The sequence below is a fragment of the Tigriopus californicus genome, chromosome 8 (assembly GCF_007210705.1).
Source record: "Tigriopus californicus strain San Diego chromosome 8, Tcal_SD_v2.1, whole genome shotgun sequence".
NCBI lineage: Eukaryota > Metazoa > Arthropoda > Copepoda > Harpacticoida > Harpacticidae > Tigriopus > Tigriopus californicus.
The window spans coordinates 2466233-2477592 of record NC_081447.1 but is presented as its reverse complement, the minus strand read 5'-3'; the positions used below and the strand labels follow the sequence as shown (position 1 = coordinate 2477592).

At 45.2% G+C, this 11360-nt stretch overlaps 1 protein-coding gene and 1 long non-coding RNA gene across 4 annotated transcripts in view; one reads left to right on the top strand and one right to left on the bottom strand.

Annotated features, from left to right (window-relative positions):
• The window catches only part of LOC131885887 (syntaxin-12-like), a 69710-nt gene that overhangs the window by 25474 nt on the left and 32876 nt on the right, over positions 1-11360 (top strand). The window lies entirely within an intron of this gene.
• Positions 7169-8918, bottom strand: LOC131885889 (uncharacterized). The gene is made up of 3 exons (XR_009373881.1): positions 8311-8918; positions 7790-8097; positions 7169-7720 (listed from the first exon to the last, which is right to left on the bottom strand). It is a non-coding gene; the product is annotated as an uncharacterized LOC131885889 (long non-coding RNA).

Genomic DNA, 11360 nt, shown 5'->3' with positions numbered 1-11360 from the left:
GGCCGTTTCGAAGCAAGATGAATGTTAAGTATTTGCTCTGTTCACCTGGGATTTTTTACTCAAAGGCATAAATTGTTTGTTTCCACTGCCTGTGTGCGTCGAGGATTGAGGAGCCAAGCAATTGAGTGGGGAGAAGCAGAAAAAGCCAAAGAGCTTGTTTTATGTGCAGCAATTTTCTCCCTCAGAACAATGGGACAGTCAAGACAAGAGAGAAAAGATTCATTGAAACTGTTGGCAATTTGTGGTTCATGACTTCATTCGTGAACGTTGGTTTGTTTCTCAAGAAAGAGATTGAGCTTTTTGGTATTGCAGAGGAATGAGGTGGGTTTGGTTTGGTTTGAAATCGTTTCGAGGGCTCAAAAGCACCCCATTATTCACGTCGATTCAAGTCATACTACAACGTGTCTCGAGATTCTTGGGCTGTGTAAAATTAATGATCGGCCAACACTTTGTGTCCGCATCTACGAAAAGTGGTTTCGTGTAATCCCAGGGAGGTAGAGGAGGAGAAGGAGGAGGAGAAGGTCATTTGCCAACTACATCTATTCCATCATCATCTGGTCTTGAAACCGAGTGGTTGTAGGCCGAGGGATGGTTGAGAGCCATTAGACCCTCGAGGGAGAAGTCTTCAACCCACCAAAATATCTCTAGAGGCCGAAAATGAAGAAATTTACATCTTGCTCCAAGGCGAGTGGATGGATTGGCGGACGATGCTATTATTCTTTCACTGACTTTGGGATCGGGGATTGGATCGGACCTCTGTGCTCATTGACCAGAGTCTCCTTCGGGGAATATTAGACAGGTCTTAAGTTGATTATCCGTCCGTTGAATCGATAATCACTGCTTTATGACCTAAAGTTCGTCCCGAGTTTGTTTTGCGGTTGAATTGCCGACTTGGCCATGAATCACAACTCGTATCCTGCTGGTCTATAAGCAAATCAAGGTCCTTATCGAGCTGACTTATCTGTAAACATGTTCAACGTACAGTATTTTCCGCTTTCCCCCTTTGTTATTCACAACATTTCAAACCAGGGGTTGATCAGGCAGATTTCGTTGTGATGGCCACACATGACTGACTACCTTAACATCTTTTTACTCATAGCAGATCCTCAATTAAACATTTTGGCCGCTTTCCCACACCACATGGCTCTCGATTCCTGACTCTTGACCAACGCCAGTCACCCGAAAACAAGAGCACTTCCCGTTTTCCCATTACATAAATAAGCTTGCCTTCCACTTATTGGATGGCACTGTAACTATGGACAACGGCCAATGGCCACGTGCCATTTCTTGTTGTGTGGTAAGCATCTGCACACTTGGCCCCCTTGGTCTGAGCTTCCTCGGTGAAACTTAATATTCTGGTCTCAAATGTCCTGGCAGTTGTTGGTTGGTTTGTTGCTCAGGCTTTGACTCTAATCAAAGGCGAGGAGGGTCACTCACCTTCTTCGGCCTTTGGAGCATGTTTACTCGTGAATGTCTCGAACATATGCAGGGCCAGATAATAACGATTATTGCTCAACGTGCCAATAGAATAGGAGAGCAATGGTATGGTTTTTTACCTTGAGCCACGATTAGGTGAGCAATAAATGGTGACATGAGATGATGCTTTAGCTACATCTTCAATATACTGCTGGTGCAAAGGAAACGTCTCGAGATAACTTGGCTAAACCGGTTCCCGAGCAAGCTTTTATGAATTGAATTCTTACCGATGTTGTCGCTCTCACTAGCTTTACCCAAGTTCAAAGTACGGCTGAAGTCTTCTGAAGTAGACCTGCGATAGGTATGTTTTTTTGGCTAAGGAGAGATTGAACGCTGAAATAGACAGGCCCATCATAACTGCAAGAATTGATACCTTGGCCTGAGTGGCACCACAATGGTTGGAAGATGAAGAAGAGGATTGGGAGTGAGGGGGAGACCCTAGCCAAAATGGTTTCTGAACCCCGCTGATTCGCCCTTTCAGCTAGCTCCCATTACTATACCATTCTGTACTTATGTGTGTGTGTGTGTGTGGCTGTTTGAAGATAGTGTGGAGGCTCCCACTTGGTCTGTTTGGCTTCCACCAGAGTGGAGCGTTTAAGAAGGCAACTTTTGTTTTAATCGCCGAGTTACTTGGATTCCAACGTTGACTGTCCCAGTTGGGGGTATTTTTCAGCTTTTGACACAAGATGCAGAGCAGCGCTAGATCATCGGCATCATCATTATCGTTAGTGTGATCATGATCCACATTAAAGAATTCACATGCATAGATAGATAGACTGTACGGTCAGTGGTGGTTGAATCCGTGTGCCGACGATGAACATGAACGATAAGAATGAGAAATGCTCCGAGAATGCCAATCTGGCCCCCATTTCCCAAGAAGATTTCTCTTTTTCTTTCACGAGCCATGAATTGGTAGCGAAAGAAGGCGGTGGAAAAGGATTGCATTTGAAAGAAGCTCTAGCTTATTTACGATTCCATCGAAAAACATGCCGACTTCTCGTGTGATTCCTCACCGAGATGCATATGAGATCTCGAGGAGTGAGATTGCAAGAACGAGATGAGAATGAGGAGGAGGTGAAGAAGGAGAAGAAGGCGTTTTTGGAGGAGGCAGCTTGAATGAAAAAGTGGCAAGATTTTTATCGATCCGATCTGGTTTCATTTTGTTCGAGCTTGGAATACCACCTTCGTCGTCGACTCTCTTGCGACGACTTCGTGCCCTATCCATATGAAAATCTTGGCTCTTTTTGCCATGCCGAAAGGTTGGAATTTGATCTGGCCAAGGATCATTCCCTCTCAAGCGGAATCGCTCTTTACCACTCTTGTTTTAATTGATTCAAGCTCAAATCGATTCCCGCAAACCCTCGATGGGGTTTTGCTTCTAGGGGCAGTCCTTTGGCTCCAAGGGCTGGCGTTCATTTGAATGCGTTTGAACGATACATCATCCTACATCATAACAAGTTTGGAGGTACACTTTGAACGAGCGCCACCAGCACAAGCACCACCTCAAATATTCGTACACACTAAATACATGAGAGAAATTCAAGAGGCCTTATGTTCACCCGGCCCTCATTCAATCTCGATTCCAATCTCGAAACGAAGGGGCCTCCAAAAGCCGCTCACGGTGTGTACCTTCATCGTGTTTCGGGAATCAAAGGAGTTCGACAAGGAGCTTTGCTTGAACCCCCACTCATCCTGAACTCCGTATTTGTCCGGACAATGATTTCCATTCAATGTTGTCGTCAACTCCCTTCGAGCCTCAGCGCTAAAACAACTTGAGCCAGCAACCAGCAGCCATGGAAAATGGATGTGTGGGTTGGATGAATGCGGGATTCGAATCTTGAAATGGTGGACAAGAAGGGTCATTCAGATCCACGGTGACTTGGCTTGGAATCCGAAAACCGAGTCCAACCATGATTAGTACTCCCATTCTCAATCCTGCCAGATTACAATGAGTCGTCTATTACTGTCATCCTCGGGGAAGACGCGAGTAAGAGCCCCCAAAACCACAAATAATCGGGTGTGAGGGAATCGGAGGATTTTAGATTCGCCTTCGGCACTCCCTCCAGTCTGATCCCATCTTCATTTTCATTGTCAACTGCCGATTGAGATGTTGGATCAGAGCGATCGAGCGTTTCTGAGCGCCAGACAATTGTCCAGCAGTCAAATGGTTGGATGTGTCTTTGCAATGCCAGCTCCAAACCAAGCAACCAACTCCCAGCCGGATGACTAGATAGTGATAGGAGTTATGGCACCTCTTCCAATTGAACGTATGTATATGTGTAATGTTCAATGTGCTGACGACAGGCGCAATTAATGGATTCCGCCAAAATCATGGGTACCCATTACCCTTTCGTTGTGGTTCAAGGCGAAGGCATAGTTCGTTGAAATCGTCAATGATGGTGCAGTTAGCAAAAATCATTTCTCATCGCGGACAAGAAGGGGCCCTTTATGAAATCACCAAGCACTCGACACGAATTCAGGAGGGTCCTCTGAAGATGACCCTTGTGTTCCCGCTCTTTCTACAGTACCCTCTACCTGTTGGATAAAAGAAGAAGAAGAAGAAGATGAGAAGAGTCCCTTGATTTTAGCACTTTCACAACCACACCAAGCCACTTGGCCAAGTCATCGTCGTCCTCTAAGGTGCTCGCAACAACCAGTTTTTCGTCTCTGAATGATGACGATGATTGCATGTTATGTGGGCCCAGCCACGTTTTGTGGCTCTGTAATTTGTGACAACACTTTTGGAAAGAGAGGAACAGAGCGAGCGGACTAGTCTGAGTGTGTGCGAGTTGCTATTGTTGTTGTTCTCTAGTGCCACACCATGATTACATTCGTCCCAATTGCCAGGGTTTAAGGAGAAAATGAAGGGATACTCCTGCTTGCACATGGAGCGTTGTTCCGGGGTGCGTTTTTGCTGCAGAGCCAACCAGCGTCCTTACCCACGTGATTGATGGTCTTTCAAAGCGGGTCCCTCGTCAACTTGAGCTTGCTGAAATGATGGAAAAAGGAAAAGTTCAAATAAAATCGAGGATTGAGATTGCTAACGTATAATTTACATTGATCACCCCCTGTGGAAATAAAGTGAAGCCAAGAGTCCGTCATTAGAGGCCCATTGAGAAGGACCCTGGTCACTTTGAAAGTAGTACGTGTAATCAGGGCAAATCATGCTCGGGTCTCGATGCAAATGGAGAATCACCTTGAATCTGGATGAGGAAATATACATGTTCCAACGAAATCATCATCCAAGCCATGATAAATCGTTGGAAGCGAAAGGGCGGGATCAAGATGTCAATCATGTTTCCCTCGTCGCTCGAATCTGGGATTGGAATTGTTGTCTGAGACAGCACTGTTTCCTCCTTTGGCATCCACCAAGAGCCAAACCAACCCACATGGACAGTTGAACTCGGAAAAGCTGAGAAACGAACGGACGTCGGAAAAATATGCCAAAGTTCGGTTGTCAGAGAATGAAGATGAACATGTCTTCGGAGCTTGTGGGCGTGTCGTGACGACTGGCCTGGTCTTCCCAGGACAATCTGAGTGTTGTTGACACGATATTTCATTTCACCCGATGGCTTCTCTACAATTTGCAAGACAAGAAGACGACTCTCTCCCTCAGGGCTATGATTACTAAGTTGGTTGTCAAGTTCAAATTTGAGGATTTTTGCACAATTAGTGGCGCCAAAGATTGCAAACAATTTGGCCAAATAGCAGAGGAAGAAAAAACAAACGAAACAAGTAAATAACGGAAGCCCCCCGCGTCAGCGGGAGTGATTCGTTTTTTCCCCCTTCAAGCTCCCATGGTTCAAGATTGGAACGGCTTTGGAATGGAGATGACTTGCTATAGTTTCATCTGAAAGTGGTGGTGTTGAACTGACGAAGGAATTCAAACAATGACAGCTACTTCGTGGGTTGCTAGGCTTCTTAAGATCTTTCAACGAACAAATCTCCACTTTGACAAAATGATGTCACCCGACGAAAAGCGCTTCTGAAGTTCTTGTCCTTTCGTCCATCTAAAGTTTCAACACTGTTTGAAGAGGGCTCAACTGACAAGATTTAGAACCACTTAAACATTTCCAAATCATGTCATCAAAGGCTTGCCAAGCAGCCTGGGAACTAAGATCAAGCCAAACTTGGATCTGTGTCCAAAAAAGGAAATGTCCCTAATGAATGCGAAGAGTACTAAACATGACAAGTTAGAAGATCTGTAAAAATGTCTTGGAAATGTGGTTGGCATCTCGTTTTTGAAGCCCCCTCAGTCCATGTTATCACTTTGTTTCTGACTGTCCCATCTGAAGGCGTCCCTGTCCGATTTCAACATTTCAAGGTGGGAAACATGAGGAGTACTTCTTGGCCCAAATGAGGTTGGAGTGTATGAAACTGTACATGGCTATCGTTGGACGAGATCTCGAGGCATTCATCATCCTGTTTTGCGGCCTCTAGAGATGAAAAAGTGTGATGTAATTGGAAGGAAACGCAGCTTAACCCAAGGACTGAGTCTGTGAGGCCGGCTTGATCCGCTCTCTCTCTTACTCTATATAGACAGCAAATGAGGGTCTGTCTGTTCACCGTCAAAGCAATCCTTTGTGTTCCAGTCAGATCCAAGATTTATCGGTCTAATTACTCCACTAAAGTGAGAAATACTTATAAGATTACCCCGTGTTCCAATTCGTTTGGAATGCCACCATATTGCTGGCGCATCCCTCTCGACCCACAAACCCATCACTCATGATGGGATGTCAACGAGCAACGGGCGATTTTTGGCTCGTTGCTCAGAGCTCACTCCTTTCACCAACAACGGGAACCCAGGAAATCCAATGGGAACGAATCCGAGTGGTCTGTGTCCGGGGGAAAATCGGATTTGCAATCTGCTTTTTCAGGCCTAATCCATCTTCGCATCCTCGCCAATTGAGGACATGGTGAAAATCTGATTTCCTTCCAATTGGGAACGTGTGTCATATCTTCCCCGGGCTTTGTGATGCGATTAATCTCCATGACTTGGAATTGGGCGCTCGAGAAACCGAGAAACTCGAAGCACCCATGCATGCGGGACTTCCTTAACTGGATCAGGGCCAATTCTTGCCCGCGTGATAAATTTGGCGCCATGCAAATGAGAGGCCAAAAGGTTTCGATGTCCAATATGAAGCTGAAGATCAAGCTCGAGATTTGACACGAACCCACAATAGGCTTGCAAATGAAAATAGATTGCTCCTTGTTCTCTCGTTCTCTCACCTTCGTGCTCTCATTGTTACCTGGAATTCAGATCCGGGCTTATCTTCTTCGAGAGGGAAGGTGCACTTTTGTCCGATCTGCGTACGTTCAACATTCAAAAGAGCACCCTGTTCCAGCCCTATGATGCATTTACCGTAATGGCCGTGCCTTAAACTCGATTTGAGTGGCATGCATCGTTTTGAGCCTTGATTGAAGTGCGTTCTTGATCGTACCCCAACGGATAGCCTGAAGCGCCTACGTATGTTCAACACATCTGACTGAAGGTGGTGATCCTATAGATCTATCCAAGGTGTTATTCGCAATCTTGGGGAAAACTAAGAGAGAAGACGTTCTGTTTGTACCTGTCAAATACATTGACTCGCCCATCTTAATCCTTCGGTAATCCAATAGCAATGATAAGAGCTCCAGAGGAACCTGTTCGAAAGCTTTCAGCTTCATATCTTTCCCTTGTATTCGACCATCGAGGCTCTATAAATTTTATGACCCTTTGCCTACCCATGTCTCCCCCATCCCGAGAACTTAGAGTCGATTCGACGTAAAAGGTAAATTGTGTCCATTTCTCTTGGAATCGACCGTCGATTTACCGTCCGTTGTATATCACTTAGTAGTCTCCTTTCCATTCAACAACTGTTCGAATGGTCCTTTTCTGACCAGGGTTTCGGTAGATTTCCGCTGTCAATCAATCTGGGGTGTTCAAGGAAATCTCTGGACCTCCGCATCGATCGAAGAGGTCCACTTGCCAATGGATGAGATTGCCAATTAGCCCTGAGGGAGGAGAAGATCCTTGATTTTACGACTCCATTATCACCTGATCCAATATCGAGAGAGGATGACGTCCTCTTTCCTTTGAAAGCCGTACTCTCCAGTGTCCAAGAAGCTTCCCTTCTTTGCCCATCAAGCCATGAGTTTTGATTGGCAGATTTACTACAATCGCGGTCTCTCCATGGATCCATGGATGGAGAAGATGGGAAGATGAAGGAAAATTTTAAGGCTCCATAACTCTGGACCGGAGAATCTTGGGACATACGAATAATTTGAGAAATGTGAGGTCGTAGCTATGTTTTACGCAATTTCATGGTCTCACATTTTCCCAATGTTTGGAGACTTTCTGGCCGGGCTTCTGTGGCTTTTGTGGCTTTTGAGTTTGGGGAGTACTTTCCAGAGTGGCTCGGGACCATTTATACCGTTTGCTCCCTTCTCCATTCCCCTCGTTTATATTCCTGCACCGAGAATTCTTCCATGACTTATCCTTTTAACAATATTGCCACCGGGCTCTTGTTTTATGGGGCATTCTCTTCCACGACATTGCCCCTGACTTTCCACCACTCTCTCCAGAAGTTGGAACGTTATTTGAGGTTTGACTCCATCCAACGGACGCTCGTTCGGTTTTGTCTAATAGAGACAGTTGGAAAATGACATCCGATTTATGAAATTCGTTTTATTGTGGTTGCGGCTTTAAGAGGTTTCCATTCGGGAAAAATTGTGTGATTAATTGACACGTCACCAGGGTGCTTCTCATAGCTCTGTTTCACTCTTTCGAGCACAACACGAACACACACTCACACACACTCATCCCTCGTCTTTTTCTCTGCCTCAGAGCCTAACCCTTCAAATTGCCTTCTTCACACCTTTTTGAAGCACATTTTTTACACTCTGATGTCAAGCAGTCCAAGGGTCTGTTCCTTAATACCCGTCAAGTCAAGTTGGTACTTCCACGGGTTGCCACTGACTTGACAGGGCCACAGTTTTTGAGGCGTAAGTATGCACTTTGTCTCGAAAGTCTCCAAGTCAGGAACCCATTAGACCATATTTTTGTCGTCTTGACGGACATGTCTCGACACGAAGTAAGCATGTGGTGATGGTGGTAGTGGTGATGGTTGAGAACCTCGAAAAATCCTTTTGTGGATGATTGTTGTTTGCCTGGGTAGGTTCCTGGCAAACATTTGCTGGAATGTCTCTCATCAGCCTACCAACGGACAACCACCCACCCACAACCAAAATCGTGACACGGTGGGTTCGTACCCAAACCTCAATGGTTTTTGTCGTCGTTGTCGTCTCGAATGGGAAAGTTGGACAAGTTCAAGGCAAGGTTTATTCCTGGTAAGGCTTAATCACGAGATTCATCAACACTTTCACAAAGCAATGAAACCTGAAGATCCCCGGTGTCACGTACGGGTGGTAAATTGAGATAATGGGATTCTTGTCAAGGACTGGATAAAGGATGTCTTTCATGGTTTAACAAGCCCTTCTGTTGGAAGTCTTCCAATGAAGAAAAAAAAATACCTGTCTCCTCGGGCAATGAATGAACCGGATTTGAATAAATGTGACATTTTCGACTCAGAGAGAAGACGTGTAAACAGTTTCGTTTATTGTGGGGAAACGTTTTTTTCCCAGGTTCCTAATCAGCGGGTTCGCTGTTTGAGAGAAGCATGATTTCGCCATATGATCGTCATAATCAGTCGAGCATGACAGAATCAAGGAGTTTCATATTTCATTTCGCCAACCTATTCTTGTATTTATTACCCTCCTCTGAAATCTTGCGTAGAATTGGGGTGAAAGAGAAGGAGAGGTTCATCCATGAAGATGGGCATTCCAAGTAGAATGGGGCCAAATTCCTGCGCTCTGTCTGAGGAAGAACACTTGCTGACACAGATTTCTATTCGGCCCAAAGACATGGCCAACCACAAGAGCAATGTGTCGACTGCCAAAAATAGCTTCTTGGTAGCTCGGTGCTAATTGTTCCATTGTGTTCCAGGAGATACGATCCAACGTTGGATAAAGTCTCCGAAATACGAAGATGCGACAAGTGGCGCATTCTTGGCATACAATCATCGTCTTAGGGTAGCATATCGGATAGTTGTTGGCATCGCCGGCCCCTTTCCCATGGACAAGTCCCCAAGAGGTTTTTTTATGAAACACCATTACTTTGTTATCTATTGGAATGCTCGACCAGTTCTCCAATGAGGCAAGACATGTTCTCGTCTGACCCTTTGGAAGATCATTATTCTGACACTGGAATGAGTCAATTGGCCCATTTCATACTGGGCTCTAGAGCTCTGATTGGCCTAAGGGAACTCGGTTAGAGGAGTGACTACTGTAGAGAGGTAAGAGGAGTGAAGAGCTGTTTCAACTAGTCGGGTTGTAACTAATTAGCCTCGAAAAGATGGGGATGGTCGAGCCTTGGTTTTTACCGAGATCTTTGGACAGACGATGTTCATCTGACTGTCTGAAGTTGCCCCGGAGGAAGATGAGGAGAGATAGAAGTTAATTGTCAATGGATCTTTTTTACTGTTCAAGAGAGGTTCTGGTCTTATTAGCGTCGTCTTCAACTCTTTGCTTGTAAATTTCATGGTCTAATGGCAGAGATGCCATGAAGTCCATGGCAGATCATTTGCCATGGTTCAAATGGTTCTGCTATACAACCAACGCGACTGGATCAGGTGTTAGAAGTTTGAAACTAGATAAATGGACTTTCCTATGCCTTCTGAACCGATCATTATCCAATCTTGTTAATGCTTTGAGGGGGGTGGGTGAGACTTCAAGAGCTAATGATACCAGGCCAAGCTCTAATTCGTGTAATTCATATCTGCAACTATCCTTCATTTTTCAGGTAAGTTATCAACTATTTATTGAATGGCCGGATCCCCAGCCACAAAGAGTTCATTCACTGGAGACGTGATTAAACCGAACCCAGGGTTGACGAAGAAGCCGTTGAGTAATCAACTCCAAAGATTTTGGCCAACGGAAGTATTTGCCACGAGTAATTACGCTAGGCTCGGCAGATTCACTCGTAAATCAAGCCATTTTTGCCAAATCCCTAGGCATTTTTTTTCCTCTTCTGAATACAAAAAAGCGCCGCTAACCAATAGAACGCACCGTGGCCCGTTTAAAAAAAAATGAAGGCGAGAGATCCCTTCTTCGATAGTGTTGGTTGTGCCTTTCGAACCCTACGTTCCAGATCGACCAAGTCGTCGTGTTCCACTTCCAGTGTTCCACTCCCATCCCTCACCCTGTGTGTGAATGGAACTGCCTCAGAGGCGTAGTAAATGTTCCGTTCACAAAACACAAACACAGGTCTGAGTGGAACAATGAATCCTGATATGGTGCCTAAACCCACATTTCGGGGTGGGATGTCTGTAGACTCCGATTTAGTCTAATTTTTTAGCATTAGAGTTCTTCTGGTCTAAGCAGCAATGACAAAGATTTGATTCCAAGTAAAGCAGGACTAGTATCCAATAATGAAAAGTTCCCCGGTCCCCTCGAGCGATTGTGGTGCGGTGGTGAATGAGGGTGGGTGCTATTTACTTCTTGGCATCCTCTGACAGGAAAGGAATCTGTTCTCTTTATCTATTTACCCTGTTCCAGATACGTACCTATTTGAATGAGAAATGGCCGCGTTGTTCCCATTTTGTCGGCAAGATACCAAAGATGAGGGAGGTTGAAAGAGGCTCCTTCTTTTGAACTGAATGCTCTCTCCACATCATCCTTCTTCCTCACACTCAGCCATTTTTGGGGGATGTCCCATGAGAGCTAACAAGGCCATCAAAAGCACACACCACCTAACACTAGGCCGAATATTGGATCTAGATGAGATAAGAGCCTTTTTTTATACAGAAGAACACTGAAGACCGGTGTCCAATATCTGGTTGGTGGCC